Consider the following 15,340-nt stretch of genomic DNA (forward strand, 5'->3'; position numbering starts at 1 on the left):
CTTTTAAAACAATGTGCTGAGGTGCCTGGGTGCTTCAGATGATTAAGCATTGGACTCTTGATTTCAGCTCAGGTCATGATCTCAGAATCATAGAACTGAGTCTGTGTGGGGTTCCATGCTCAACGCAGAGTCGGCTTGAAATTATTTCTACCCCCTGCCCCTTCCCCCCTGGTGGTTGTTCTCTCTCTCTCTCTCTTAAATAAAATCTTTAAAAACAAAACAAAAACCCCATGTGCTGTTATCTCTGCCTGAAACTCCTCTTCTCTTTGCTGGCATGGAAACCCCTTTCAGGCTCAATTCAAGTGTTACTTCCTCTGAGGAAGTCCCCAAACTTCCCTGGACTGACGTGGGGACCTTAATCCTCATACACCCTTTGTATATCTCAGTTGCCTCCCACGACAACACTTTTATGTCAAATTGTAATTGTATGATCCCTGTTTTCTCAGACCAATGGTAGGCTCTTTGAAGACAGGAAAACTAAAATCCTTTTAGCCTTGTGTCCCTTGCAATGTGTCCCATAAACGAATGATCATACCACTACGGAAAGAAACTCAAGAAATCATCCATATATCCTTATCCTTGGGCCAATGAAGTATTATCAGTCTCATTTTTGTAGTTGAGACCACTGAAACACAGAGATTTAGTGATTTACTTAAGGTTGCAGAGGTGGAACATACAGGTATGTATGCATGGTGAGGCAGAGGCCTGGATGGGAGAAAGTGGTGTTCCTAACTCATATCTTGCTGTCCTACCTTCTTATACAGTAATCCTTTCACTACTGGTGACCTCTTGCTAATCTGTTATCATTCCCTAGAAAAACTCAATTGGAAAAAATAAAGTATAAATAAAATAAGTTATTACCCAAACAAACGAGGGGATTGTTTTCATTAAATAACAACACTTATACGATATTTTGAAGCCTAGTCCTGAGCCAGGAGGGTTATCACCCTTTGAGATCACCCATTTATTCATTAGGCATTGTGTCCCTTACATAATTTTCAGTTACAATGAGCTGACAAGCAAATGCTTTCACGGGTTATCACATTCAGTTCTTCCCCTCATTCTCTCATGACGGATTTCTGGTGCATACGCCGAAGGTGGCAAATGGGCCAAATATTATCAGTGTGCAGTCCAGCCACAGCCATTTTGGTCCTTACCTCAGTACATTCTCAAATAGTCTACCCTTATTTTACCACATTTTTGAGAGTTTGCAAGTTTTCTTTATTTCAGGGAAGGATCTGTGTCTTCTGTTTCTTTTCTATCTCCCTTGGTGCCCTGACAAAGTACAATGACCATAATACGTGCTCCAGAAGTAACTTGTTTACTTCATAAAGAAGATAAAAGGGAATCTGCAAATCACTCAGTGATTTTTTTTCCTATAATTTCTTATCCATTTCCTTCCCTTGGACACTGTTATTTGATAGCTCCTTCCTACTCTACTTTGCCATTTTTTAAGAAAAGATTTATTTATTTATTTGAGAGAGAGTGTATGTGTATGTGAGCGGGAGGACAGGCAGAAGGAGAGGGAGAGAATCCTCAAGCAGACTCCCCACTGAGCACAGAGCCCAACCTGGGCTTGATCCCAGGACCCCAAGAACATTACTTGAGCTGAAACCAAGAGATGGACGCTTAACTGACTGAGCCACCCAGGCACCCTTCTACTTTCCCATTTTATTCCCTTAGACCCACCATTAAAAGGATGTAAATTTCTCAGATTCTGCCCTCCACCCTCCTCTCTGAGTACTTTCTCTGAATAATCTTATCCATTTAATCTTATCATAATTTATGTGCTAATGACTCCCAAATCTACAGTTTTAAAACCAATTTCTCCTAAAAAATAAATATCTCAATTTCTAAGGGCTTCCTACACAATGCCACATGGATGGCCTGATAAACTTTAAAAATAAAATGTCTAAAAGAAAATTGGCTACTTTACTCAAACTCATTTCTTTATCCGTTAAAGGTATCACCAACCTCCCGAACATGGTCCCAGAACCTCATTCACAATTTGTGTTCCTCTGTCCTCTGTGCTATGTCCCCACTGAGGTGGCTGAAATGTCTCCACACTCAATAAATTCCCTTGTGGCTATGCCTCCAATACCTTCCCAAACTCCTAACTGTGATATTCTAGTGAGGGCTGCCAAACCAGTACCTCAAATGTCAGATCTGGTGACTGGTCCAAGAGATGGATACATGACCCAAGCCCATCCATCAGTGTCCATCTCTGGAAAAGTCCCAACTGGCCCAGGAGAAGACCTCATCTTTCTCTAGGCAGTCAGTTGAAAGAACCAGCTATGATGATGATCCACAGGCATGGAGAGAACTTCTCTGTAGTAGAGAAGAAGGCTACATTCAACAAGAAGATATGGAGGAAGAATGAGGCCTCGTTCAATTGTCTGCATCTGACTCTATTTCTGTCCTTCCTATTAATTAACAAAAATCCATCTGAGTAAACTTGAAGATGTAATTGGTTTTAGTCAATGATTCATGAGTCGGTCAGCATCCCATCTAGCAATAGAAAGGAACCACCCCCTTCCCCAAGCTGCAGAAAAGGAAAGGTTTTTAAAGGTGGAAAAGGGGCAAAAAAAAAAAAAAGGAGAAATTATGAGCAAAGAATACATTGCTTCAGGTAAAGTCGCCTTCCTAAGGCGAACAGAAGGGGTCTATCTGGATGATTATCCCACTAGTGCTGATCAGGTAATTCCCTGTTGACTGGCTGAATACATTCCTGAGGGTTGAAACTGTAATTAGGTCAGGTGTTAAGTCAAGGTTCGCTGATACGGGGTTTAGTACAAGTGACTCCTTTTGGGACCTGCTGTCTCCTTTTTAACGTTCCTAAAGTTAGGTTAGCAACCTCATTTTGCAAATAAACTTTTTTTTTTTTTTCTTACATGAATCAAGTTGGCCTTCTGTCATTCACAAAATCCTAACTTTAGACTTTCTTTTTTTTTTTTTTTTCAAAGATTTATTTACTCATGATAGACACAGAGAGAAAGAGGCAGAGACACAGGCAGAGGAAGAAGCAGGCTCCATGCCGGGAGCCCGACACGGGACCGGATCCCGAGACCCCAGGACTGCGCACTGGGCCAAAGGCAGGCGCCAAACCGTGGAGCCACCCAGGGATCCCCCTAGACTTTCTTCTTACCACATGCTTCGCTTCCCCCAGACAGGTAGGTAAGCATTTAAGCAATTGCCAAATCACATGGACTCTACCTTTAAACATTAGTATATATCTCATTTTCTTCACCTAGTCTGGTGACATAATGATTTCCTTACTATATTCCCAGACTCTAGTGTCAAAGGATTTTCTAGAATTCACATTGATTACATCAGTCTTCTTTTTAATAACATTCAAGGGTTCCCTAGGACTCACAGAATAAAAATGAAGCAGCTTGAACAGTCTCAAAGACCCTTTGACTTGGTACTTGGTTTCTTCTCCAATTCATTTCTCCTAATATATCCTTCAACCAAACATGACTCTTCACTCATCACTAAAAACTTCTTGAAATTTTCTGCTCTTATGGTTGCCATTTTTCCTCTACTTATCAGAGATACAAATTCTACCCACTCTTAAGTCCTCTTCTTCACAAAACCTAAAATCTCTTAAATAGTAGCAAATTCTACATTTTCTTGGCTTTTACAACACTTTATACATCTATCAAAGCACTTCTGCTTTGTGTTAGAGTTATTTTCATCCATCTCATTTTCTTAAAGTTCCTTGGGGACAGGAACTCTTCTGCGTTAACCATTAATACTACAGTGTACCAGAATACACCACCCCAAAATATGCCTATTTGGCATATGGATAATTTTGAGCTAAAGGCAATTGAGAACCAGCAGATGCAGAAAAGCTACACCCAAAAATGACTCTTATCCCTTAAAAGACTCTTATCTGCATAAGATAAACCTTATTTACCATATACCTTATTTACTATGTATTTCCTCTCCTCAGCAGCCTATAAATTTCCTTCCTTCTTCCAGAAGCTCAAGATCCCTTTTCCTCTTTTTTGCCTGAGATGGTATGTAAACCTCAATCATCTGGTTACTACCTTCTAGAGCTTTCATTTCTTTGTGAACTCCTATATATATATATTTTTTTTTTTCTCTTGTTAATCTTTTTCTTGTCAATTCAATTGGGAGGAGGGCAGCCAGTGAACCTGGCAGAGTAATTATTTTTTTCTTTTCTACAGTTGTTCAACATATTTTGTACCTAGTAACTTCTTACCAGACACTGTTAAGTCAATCTAGATATGACATGTAGATTTAGGCGGAGGTGTTGCTTCACCTCTGATCACTTCAAATTTTAATTTAGTATTAAAATTAATGGGTCCTATAAAATCTGTGTGACATTTGTTACAAAATTCTAAGTAATTGCGCTGTTTTTTTTTTCCTATCATTTTTCCCTATCATTTTCATGGATGTCCTTTGTAAGAAAAGTTCCAGTTGAAAATAAATTCTATAAGGAAGCAATATCTGAATCTATTCTATTAAGAAAAAAAAAAAACAAAATTTAACCTTCCTGTCTTTTCCCTTTCTTTCTCTTTCTTTCTTTTGAGACAATCAAAATGCAAGCTATGGCTTGGGTATAATTATAGGTGACAAGCCAAAGTCAGCTTTTATTTACAACCCCTTTGCCAACTCAGCAGTCCATCTCCTCCTCTCTGATGTGTGCAGACTGCACCCGAAACCGGTTTGAGTCATGTTATTTATATGCCATTAAAATGGGGCATTTGATAGCATCTGCTCCCTTGCTCCAGTTCAAATCATGAGTAGGGTTCCTCTCCCTTCCCTTAGTCACCAACTTTTGAATATTTACAGTCTGTGATAGTATAAAGAAATGGATTTCAAAATCTAAGCAGTCTATAGTTGAAGTGGGGGAAGACACAATGGAAGAAAAACCTGAATGAACCCCTAATAATAATGAATTTTCTGTGAGTGGGAGTGAGCTATGGAAGATGGGGGAGAAGAAGAATGAGGGTAAATAGATGACTAAGAAAAATGAAAGTTTACAAAGAAAGCTAAATACTTGCTAATGGATGAACAGGAAGACAAGAAATAGCATTGTGCTTTTTATGTAGTAGGTACTCAATAGCCATTTATATAAAGATTTGGACAGTGCTTAAAAGATACAAATTTCTTTCTCAGAATTGAGAAGAAATTAGGAAAACTATTCCTTGAAAGGGCCATGTTAACTTTAAGGCTACCAGAGGATGTATTTAAATGGTTTGACTGGAACTTAAGTCCCTCTCCTCTTGCAATTCTATATAAATGAGATTTGTAGTCTTTGGGTCCAGGTATTTACAGCCTGAATCTTTTTTTTTTTTTTTTTTTTTTTTTTACAGCCTGAATCTTTATCCATATTTTTGCACATGAGCTGTATTGAAAACATGTGTTTTCAGACTACCTAATTCTGGTTCTTCAACCAGGCAGAGCCATTCAGCCAGTCCCACTTTTGCTGGGTAGCAAGGTTATTAAGAACTGATGCAAACCTGATCAACTGGATTTCGAGTCCTGAGCCTAGTTGGCCAAGGAGAGTAGACAGATATTACTGATAGAGTCGAAGAATATGTAGGCAACTAATCCAATACAGATTCAAAGTGTTGAGCTACTGGAGTGTAAATTGCCTCAGATTTGTGGTCAGGATAATATAAGTTTGAGTCTTGGTTCCCTTGTGTGGACTTTGAGCAAATCATTCAATGTCTCTACAATTCCTTTTCCTGTGACTTTTGAATAAAACACTCTATTTCTCTCAGTTTTGGGTCCTGTGAAAAATTGGAATAAAAAGTTATTGTGAAAATTAAATGAAACAATGTGTGTGAAGATATTTTACAGTCTGCAAAGGGTTAAGTAAATGTAAGGTATGAATTTTAGGTTATAGTCTTGTTAACATTATGATTAAGAAATGGTTTCTATTAGTTTCTGAGAGCAGGGGACTTATGTACAGTATATGTTGGCGGGATGAGCTGTTCACTAATTCAACACTAATTCACATGCTTATTGATGGCCTACTATGTGCCGGATGTGTTTTAAATGCTGGAGATAAAAATTCTTTTATTTTCAAAGATTTTATCCATTTATTCATGAGACACACAGAGAGAGGCAGAGACGTAGGCAGAGGGAGAAGCAGGCTCCCCATGGGGAGCCCAATGTGAGACTCAATCCCAGGACTCTGGGACCATGCTCTGAGCCAAAGGCGGACAGTCAACCATTGAGCCACCCAGGAGTCCCTAGAGATAAAAATTCTTGTCCTTATGGGCAGGATACAGATAGCAAGCAAACTAGTAAAAACAAAGGAGGGCTATAAATATTCACTTGTGTAAAATTCGGGGTCATGTTATTGTGAAGTTAGTGTGGAATGCTATTTTTCAGTTGATAGTATATAAGTAATAAAACAAACTATACACGTGACTGAGAGACACTGAACTGAGAAAACCCCAAATTATTAGGAGAGAGTCATTTGCAAACGACCCACCACCTCCGCTCTACTCTTGCCCTCAGGAAATTTATCTGATTGAGAAGTGAGAACAGAGAGGATGGGCAGAGGATGGAAGCCAGGTGCCTTTCATCTGGGGTTAATATACATAATATGATAGGATGTGTCCTGGAGAAAAGTAACTTAAGAAAGGGAATAGGGTGAGTCATGGTCAGTGACGATGGAGGATGGTCAGGAAGACTTCACTGAGAAGGTGGAGTCTGAGCCAAGGCATGAAGGAAGTGAAAGAATCATCCACATAGAAATATAGGGCAATCATATGTCTGGCCAAAGAAAGAGTGAGGGGAAGGTCCTGGGTTGGGGATATGCCTAGTGTGCTTGAGAGATAGCAAAGGGTTTTCATGAGGCTGCAGTGGAATGAATGGGGTCTAATAAGAGGTAGGATCAACGGGAACTGAACCAGATGTTAGGAGGGGTTAAAGACACTAGATTTTACTTTGGGTGAGATGGTAAACCTGTGAAGGATGTTGAGCTTATAGTAACATGATCTGAATGTTCTGACAGGATCACCCAGGGCACGATCTTGAGTACAGATTACATGGAACAAGACTAGAAGCAGGGAAATCAGTGAAAAACTATTAAAATAATCCAGAGGAAAGACACAGTGACTTGGACTAGGCTAGGAGCAGTGGTGGCAAGAAGTGGTTGAACTTGGGGTATTTTGAAGGTAAAACTAACAGGATTTACTGACAAATTGAATGTGGACTGTAAGAGAAAGGAAAGTATACAGAAAGACTCCAAAATTTTCAGCCAGAACAATCAGAAGGGTCAACTGACTTTTACCGAAATGAAGGTTAACTAGGGATGAACGGGATTGGCTTGAGAAGTCAAGGATAATTTTTCTATTGCTGAGGGCATTAAGTGAGGAAGTTAGGGCTGAATAAGTAGAGGTGGAGAAAGAATAGAGCCAACTGGAATGAAATGGCAGTTTAGGAGTAGTTTACATGAGTTGAGGTGAATGAGCTGAGGACTTGGGAAGAGCAGTCAGGAATTTGAGGTGGCACAAAATGAAGACCATGTCTCTCTATTTGTTAAGATTCCATCTCGGGGGCCATAGGAAGTCGTAGCAGGATAAAACTAAATGGTAGACAATCCCATTTTGGTGACAGTCATTGGATGTGCAAGTGAAGAGCAGGCAAGATTTTCAGCAAAGACAATTTCAGGAAAAAGAGAACACTAAATCCACGGTATAAGGAGGGGAAAGGGCTGGCTTTACAACATATCAACCATGTGGCGTGAAGAGCAATACAGTTTTTAGGTGGTCCTCCTTTTTGCTCACTTCCGCATCCAATCTATTTTTAGAGTTCTGCAGATTCTGATTCTGGATTAGATTCTATTTCTTGGATCTGTTCACTTCTATTGGTTTCCTCTAATACTCTATTCTACATTACTAAAATCTCTTCTCATTACTATTGCAATAGCCTAATAGATGTCTCTCCATGTATTTTCTTGCCTCCCTCTAATCTATTTCCCACATAGATGCAAGGAACTTATTAAAATGTCAATAAGATCATGATTGTCTTAAAATTCTTCAGTGGCTCATCATTGCACTGAGAATAAATTATCATAAAACTAGCACATCTGTGACACATCCTGGGTGCCAGGCACCTTACTAAAAGCATTACATGTATTAATTTGCTCAATGTTTAGCCCTAGGAGGCAGGCACTGTTATTATAACTTATATCTATCAAATGAGGAAACTGAGGCATTGAGGGGTAATATGTTAAGAGGCCTGTCTTAACCTGGCTTTCTGAGAAGCAGAACAGGAAAACATATGCATCACTACAGAATTAGGGAGTACAATCTCAGGATGGCATGAGTGAGTCAGGTAAGGAGGGACAGCTGATACAAAAGGACATATGCTCTCAGTGAGGGCCCACTGCATGGTTATCAAGGACAACTGATTGCTTGATCTTGCCTGACCATCTCTGAGAAGCTGAGTGAATAAATGTATCTCAGGACACTCCATCTGGATGGAATGAGGGAAGAGCTTTTTCAACGACACCTCTATCTCTTTGATCAGAGGTTTACCCTATGGGGCATTAGCTCCCTTGTGTTTGTGCACACAAGCAAGTCTTTTTTATTTTTTTTAAAGATTTATTTATTTATTTATTTATTCATTTATTTATTTATTTGAGAGAGAGAGAGTGCATGTAAGCAGGGAGTGGAGGACAGATGGAAAGGATGAGAGAGTCTCAAGCAGACTCCCTGCTGATCGCAGAGCCTGATGTAGGGCTTGATCTTATGACCCTAAGATCATAATGTGAGCTGAAATCAAGAGTCGAACATCTAACCAGCTAAGCCACAGAGGCACACCAACACACAAGAAAGTCTTTTTTTTTTTTTTTTGAAAGGAATCTAGATTTCAAAGAAGGGATTAAAGCTATTTCTTTTTGTGTTTTTATTAGACAGAGAGGTGGGAGGGGTAGAGGGAGAGAATCTTAAGTAGGCTCCACCCAGGACAGAGCCCCATGTAGGGCTTGATCTCATAACCCTGAGATCATGCCCTGAGCCAAAATCCAGAGTTGGATCCTTAACAGACTGAGCCACCCAGGCTCCCCAACACACAAGCAAGTCTTACCACCAGTGGGAATGCACCTAATCACAAGATGGCAGGTGCACAGTGTGAGCACAAGCAAGATACTACTGGATTGGTCCACATGAAGTCTATGAGCACCTAGCAGAGGTGTCTGTCACACTGGTGTCTAGAGCAGAACAAGTAGCTGGAGAGCACCAGATTATACCACCCCAACATATGCCTCTTTGGCACATGGATTAGTTTGAACTAAAGGCAATTGAGAAGCAGCAGATGCAGAAAATCTTTTTACTTCCCCAAACTGGCCAACTTATAAAGGAAATTTACATTTATAAAGAAAATTTATTTTTTAAGGAAATTTATTTTTTTGAAGATCATTTATTTTATAAAGAGAGAGAGAGTGAGAGAGAGAGAGAGTGGGGAGGACCAGAGGGAGAGGGAGACAGAAACTTTAGCAGATTCCTTGCTGAGCTCAGAGCCTGACTCAGGACTTGATCTCATGACCCTGAGATCATGACCTGAGCTGAAATCAGGAGTCGGATACTTAGCCAACTACACCACTCAGGGCCCCCATTAAGGAAATTCCTATTTGCAAAAATGTCACATGGTAGGAACAGAGATATTTACAGAGAAAATTATTACCTGCATAATAAGACAACCCTTATTTATGAGACATTTGTTCTCCCCACCTTCCTGTAACTTGTCCTTCCTGCCCAGCAGGCCAAAACCCCTTTCCCTTTGCTTAGCCTAGGATGGTATGTAAGCTTCAGTTATATGACTACCTCCTTGAGTTTTCATTTCTCAGTGAACACTTGTGCATACTCAGTGAATACTTTATATATTTGGATTATTTTTCCTCTTGCTAATCCATTTCTTATTAGTTTGATTTGGGGACCTAGCCAGTGAACCTAGGAGGATAGAAGGGAGAATTTTCCTCTTCTACAATTTTGGCAACCATGAAGGGATGTCTGGGAAACTCTAGTTGCTCCAGAGGCTGCAGATGGGATCCAGGACCTCTGATAGAGCTAGCATAAGGTAAAAATTCTTACCAAAGTCAGTCTCCCTGGTTTCTGTCTGCAAAGTCTGATTGAATGAGGGTAGTACAAGTCTCTTTGTCTTTTCCTTTCCAAATTTAAATTAGGAGAAAAAACAGTTGTAAGAGTTAATTCTTTGGATTATGACTCTTGTCAGTTTAATTTTGAGTACTCATTGCTTATTGATCCTTAGCCTCCTCTGTCTTGTGTATCTTTTTTTTTAAGTTTTTATTTATTTATTCATGATAGACAGAGACAGAGAGAGAGAGAGAGAGAGAGAGAGAGAGAGAGAGAGATGCAGAGACATAGACAGAAGGAGAAGCAGGCTCCACGCCAGGAGCCCAATGTGGGACTCAATCCCAGGACCCCGGGACCCCACCCTGGGCCAAAGGCAGGCGCCAAACCGCTGAGCCACCCAGGGATCCCCTGTCTTGTATATCCTTTGTCAGAAGAGGAAAATTATGAGAGTCTCCTTCCATTTTGCTTTGTGTGTTGAGGGTTTGTGGTACTCTGACAGCTTGGGGGTTGGGGGTGTTGTGCAGGTTGTCAGGTCTGCATCTGATAGCTAGGAAACCCAATATATGAAGTGCACAAGTAACACTGCCTGTCCAACCACAACAGCTTTCAGGGGAGTTTGTCTTAATGAGAGGTCACAGTCTACATGAAGACATTTTCATCTTTTCCTTTCATTTCCTTGTTTGTCTAGGAAAAAATTCCATCCCAGTATAGCCTATTAAGTGTGACAGATTAGCATGCCTGTGATTAGAGGCATCTCGACTTTACTGGGGTGCCTAAGTGGCTCAGTCAGTTAAGCATCTGATTCTTGATTTCAGCTCAGGTTGTGATCTCAGGGTTGTGAGATTAAGCCCCTCAACAGGCTCTGCGCTAAGCATGTAACCTGCTTAAAATTTTATCTCTCCCTCTGCCCCTCCCCCCTGCTCTCTCTAAAAAAAAAAAAAAAAAAAGGTATCTCAACTTTATAGAAGACCAGAGTTTCCTTACTACTTGTGGTAATGAAGGTCTTTGATTCAAAAGCGGTCTTTGGGGGATGCGTGGGTGGTTCAGTCACTTAAGTGTCATGATCTTGGTTCAGGTCATAATCTCAGGGTTGTGAGATTGAGCCCCACCCACACCCCACACCCCATGGCTCTGTGGTGGGCATGAAGCCTGCTTAAGATTCTTTCCCTCTCCTTCTGCCCTTCCCCTGTTAAAAACAACAATTAAAAAAGCTAAAATCCAAAAAATAAACAAAAAACAAGCAAAGCCAAAAGCTATCTTTGGAAATAACTCTGGACCCTGAGGAGTGGAGGGGGTGGGGAGTATCCTCAGTCTTTTGCACTCTTTGGGAATGCCTTTGGTGTCCATGATTAAAGACAGAAAAGACTTACTGGTTTAGTGTCACATTGCAATAGGTATACCTTTAGCAATGTGGGCTTCATATCTAAAAGAATTTTTTTTTTGGTATTTATTTTTCTAATTGAGATCTAATTGACTTATTTTCTTATTATAAGAATTTTCAGGATTTTTCTATTAGCAAGTTTCAAATATACAATATAGTATTATTAACTATAAACAACATGCTACATCTGTAGGACTTATTTATCTTATAACTGGAATTTTGTATCTTTTGACCACTTTCATTTATTTTACTTACCCACCTCCACCTCTGGAACCACCAATCTACTCTCTGTAACTATGAGGTCATTTTTGTTGTTTTTTCTTTAGTTCTACATTTAAGTAAGATTATAAATTATTTATCTTTCTTTATTCAGCCTTACTTCACTTAGCATAATGTCTTGAAGTCCCATCCATGTTGTTGCAAATAGAATTTCCTCCTTTTTAATGGTGGAATAACATTCCATTATGTATATATTTCATACATTTTCTTTGTCTATTCATCTGTCATTAGACACTTAGGCTGTTTCTATGTCTTGGTTATCATAAATAATGCTCCAATGAACATAGAGGTGAATACATCTCTTCAAGACAGTGATTTTGTTTCCTTCAGATAAGAACTCAGAAACAGTATTGCTGGATCATATGGTAGTTCTATTTTTAATTTTTGAAGACTCTTCATACTGTTTTCCACAGTGATTTCACCAATATACACTCCCACCAACAGAGCACTAGTGTTTCCTTTTCTCCTAGCCTCACCAACACTTGTTACCTTTTTAGTAATAGCTGTTCTAACAGGTGTGAGGTGATACTTCATTGAGGTTTTTTTTTTTTAATTTTTTTTTTATTATTTATTTATGATAGTCATATATAGAGAGAGAGGCAGAGACAAGGCAGAGATAAAGGCAGAGGGAGAAGCAGGCTCCATGCACCTGGAGCCCGACATGGGATTCGATCCCGGGTCTCCAGGATCGCGCCCTGGGCCAAAGGCAGGCGCCAAACCGCTGCGCCACCCAGGGATCCCTTCATTGAGGTTTTGATTTGTGTTTATGTGATAATTAATGATGCTGAGCGCCTTTTCATGTAGCTGTTGGTCTTTTGTACATCTTTGGAAAATGTGTATCCAGCTGCTCTGCCCATTTTTAATTAGATTGTTTGGGTTTTTTGCTATTGAGTTGTATGAATTCTTTTATATTTTGGATATTAGTCTCTTAAAGGATATAATCTGTAAATATTTTCTCCCATCAGTAGGTTGCCTTTTCATTTTGTTTGTGGTTTCTTTGTTATACAGAGCTTTTTAGCTTGAGAGAGTCACATCTGTTTATTTTTGCTTCTGTTCTTTTTTGCTTTTGACATCAAATACAAATAATCATTGACAAAACCAATGTCAAGGAGTTTACCACCTAGGTTTTCTTCTAGGAATTTTATAGTTTCTTGGCTTACATTTTGAGCTAACTTTTATGCATGGTGTAAGATAGTGGTCCAATTTCATTCTTTTTTAAAAAAATATTTTATTTATTTATTCATGAGAGACAGAGGGGCAGAGACACAGGCAGAAAGAGAAGCAGGCCCCAAGCAGGGAGCCTGACGTGGGACTCGATCCTGGGTCTCCAGGATCACACCCTGGGCTGAAGGCGGCGCTAAACCACTGAGCCACCCAGGCTGCCCCAATTTCATTCTTTTGTTCCAATTTTCCCAGCAGCATTTATTGAAGAGACTGTTCTTTCTGCACTGTATGTTCTTGGCTTCTTTGTCATAAATGGATTGACTGTATATCCATGAGTTCAGTTTTGGGCTCTTTATTCTGTTCCCTTGACCTACGTATCTATTTTTATGCCTATACCACCCTGTTTTGACTGCTATCACTTTGTAATATAGTTTGAAATCAAAAGTTACATGTCGCCAGCTTTGTTATTTCTTCTTCAAGATTGCATTGGCTATTCAGAGGTTTTAGTGGTTCCATATTTTAGGACTGTTTGTTCCATTTCAATAAAAAAAATGCCATTGGAATTTTGATAGAGATTACATTGAATCTGTATATTGCTTTGAGTGATATGGACATTTTAACAATATTAATTCTTCCAGTCCATTAACAGAGAATATCCTTCCAGTTATTTGTATCTTCAATTTCAGCAATGTCTTAATACTTTTCAGTTAATAAGTCTTTCAACTCTTTGATTAAATTTATTCCTAGGATTTTATTTCTTTTGATGCAATTGTAATTGGGGTTGTTTTTTGAATTTTTCTTTCTGATTGTTCATTATTAGTATAAAGAAACCCAATTGATTTCTGTTTGTTGGTTTTGTATCCTGCAATGTTTTTGAGATTATTTATTAGCTCTAACAGTTCTTTGCTGCAGTCTTTAGGGTTTTTATGTATAATACCATGTCATCTGCTTCTTTTCCAAACACTATGCTTTTTTCTTTCTTTTTCTTGTCTAATTGCACTTGTTAGGACTTCCATTACTATGTTGAATAAAAGTTACTGGAGTAAGCAACTCTAGTTGTTGAGTTCCTGATCCTTGTTTGAGTTCTATTTGTTGAGCAAGCAGCGTTACTTTGTCTTGTTCCTGATCCTAGAGGGAAACCTTTTAGTTTTTCATCATTTAGTACAGTGTTAGGTGTGAATTTGTCACATAAGGCCTTTAGGATTTTTTTAAAGGATTTATTTATTTATTTGAGAGAGAGCAAGAAAGGGAGTGAGGAGCAAGAGAGAGGGAGAGAGAGAATCTGTCAGGCAGACTTACACTCAGTGCAGAGCTTGACACACACTCCATGCAGGGCTTAATTTCATACCCTGAAATCATGACCCTGAGATCATGATCTGAAATCATGACCTGAGCCAAAATCAAGAGTCAGACACTGAAATAACTGAGCCACCCAGGTGCCCCTGCCTTTAGAATTTTTTTAAAGAGAGCTCTTACCCTAAAACATTCAGTTAGTATCTTTGGAAAGAACAGATTGAAAGGAAAAAAGTGGCTTCGTTGGCCTATAAAAACAAACACACAAACTCCCTTAACAAGATGAGAAGATGGAGATCAGGCTTAAAACAAAAGTGAAGAATTGCAAAATACACTTTTTGTATTTGAGATCTTCGAGAGCTGAGAAATAGCTTGATTAAAGGCCCCAAGAACACATGGCAAGGCAATTTTACTGTTCTTTTCTCTGTAATCAGATGACATCAGCTCTGGGCCTTCCCATTCAATGCCCTACATGAATGTATTTGGACTTCGACCACAATAATTCATTGGACTGTCCTATACTTAAAATAAAAATATTAAAACTTAAAGAGTAAATGCCTGAGATTTGATGAAATATGCCTTTAAACTCCTTCTGAGAGAAAAACTTACATCCTTCCTTTGTCCCTTGGAGATGGAAATCTTATGTACTTAAAATGTAAACATCCAAGAAGATAACTTTCAGTTAAAGCTAATCACTTACAACCTCCTAGGGCTGGTAAAGAAAATAAAACAAACAAACAAACAAAAAAAGGCTTTTTTGAAACAAACTGCTACTTGATGTTTTTAAAGGATCGCTTTCCCATAATTTTGTATGCAACCTTTATAAGATTACTCATTAAGGGCAGGTGAAAATCTTAAATGTCTTCTTCATAAATATTGGTAAAAAGTTTTAGCCATAACTGCAACTTGATTCATCTACCAGAAACATAATTTGGATTCAACTCCTTTATATACACTAGTGAGTTTTGTTTTAGTGTATCTGACTCATGGGTAAAATTTTTAAATGAATGCTACAAGATCCCTATTTGTACCTGTCTGAATGTTTATGCATGCCTATGTATGTTTTCGGTATGTGGTAGTTTTCTACCTCTGGATAGTATTAATGAAAATTCATAAAAGAGCTCTGCTTTAAGTGATTTTG

Source organism: Vulpes lagopus, chromosome 21, assembly GCF_018345385.1.
Source record: "Vulpes lagopus strain Blue_001 chromosome 21, ASM1834538v1, whole genome shotgun sequence".
Classification (NCBI taxonomy): domain Eukaryota; kingdom Metazoa; phylum Chordata; class Mammalia; order Carnivora; family Canidae; genus Vulpes; species Vulpes lagopus.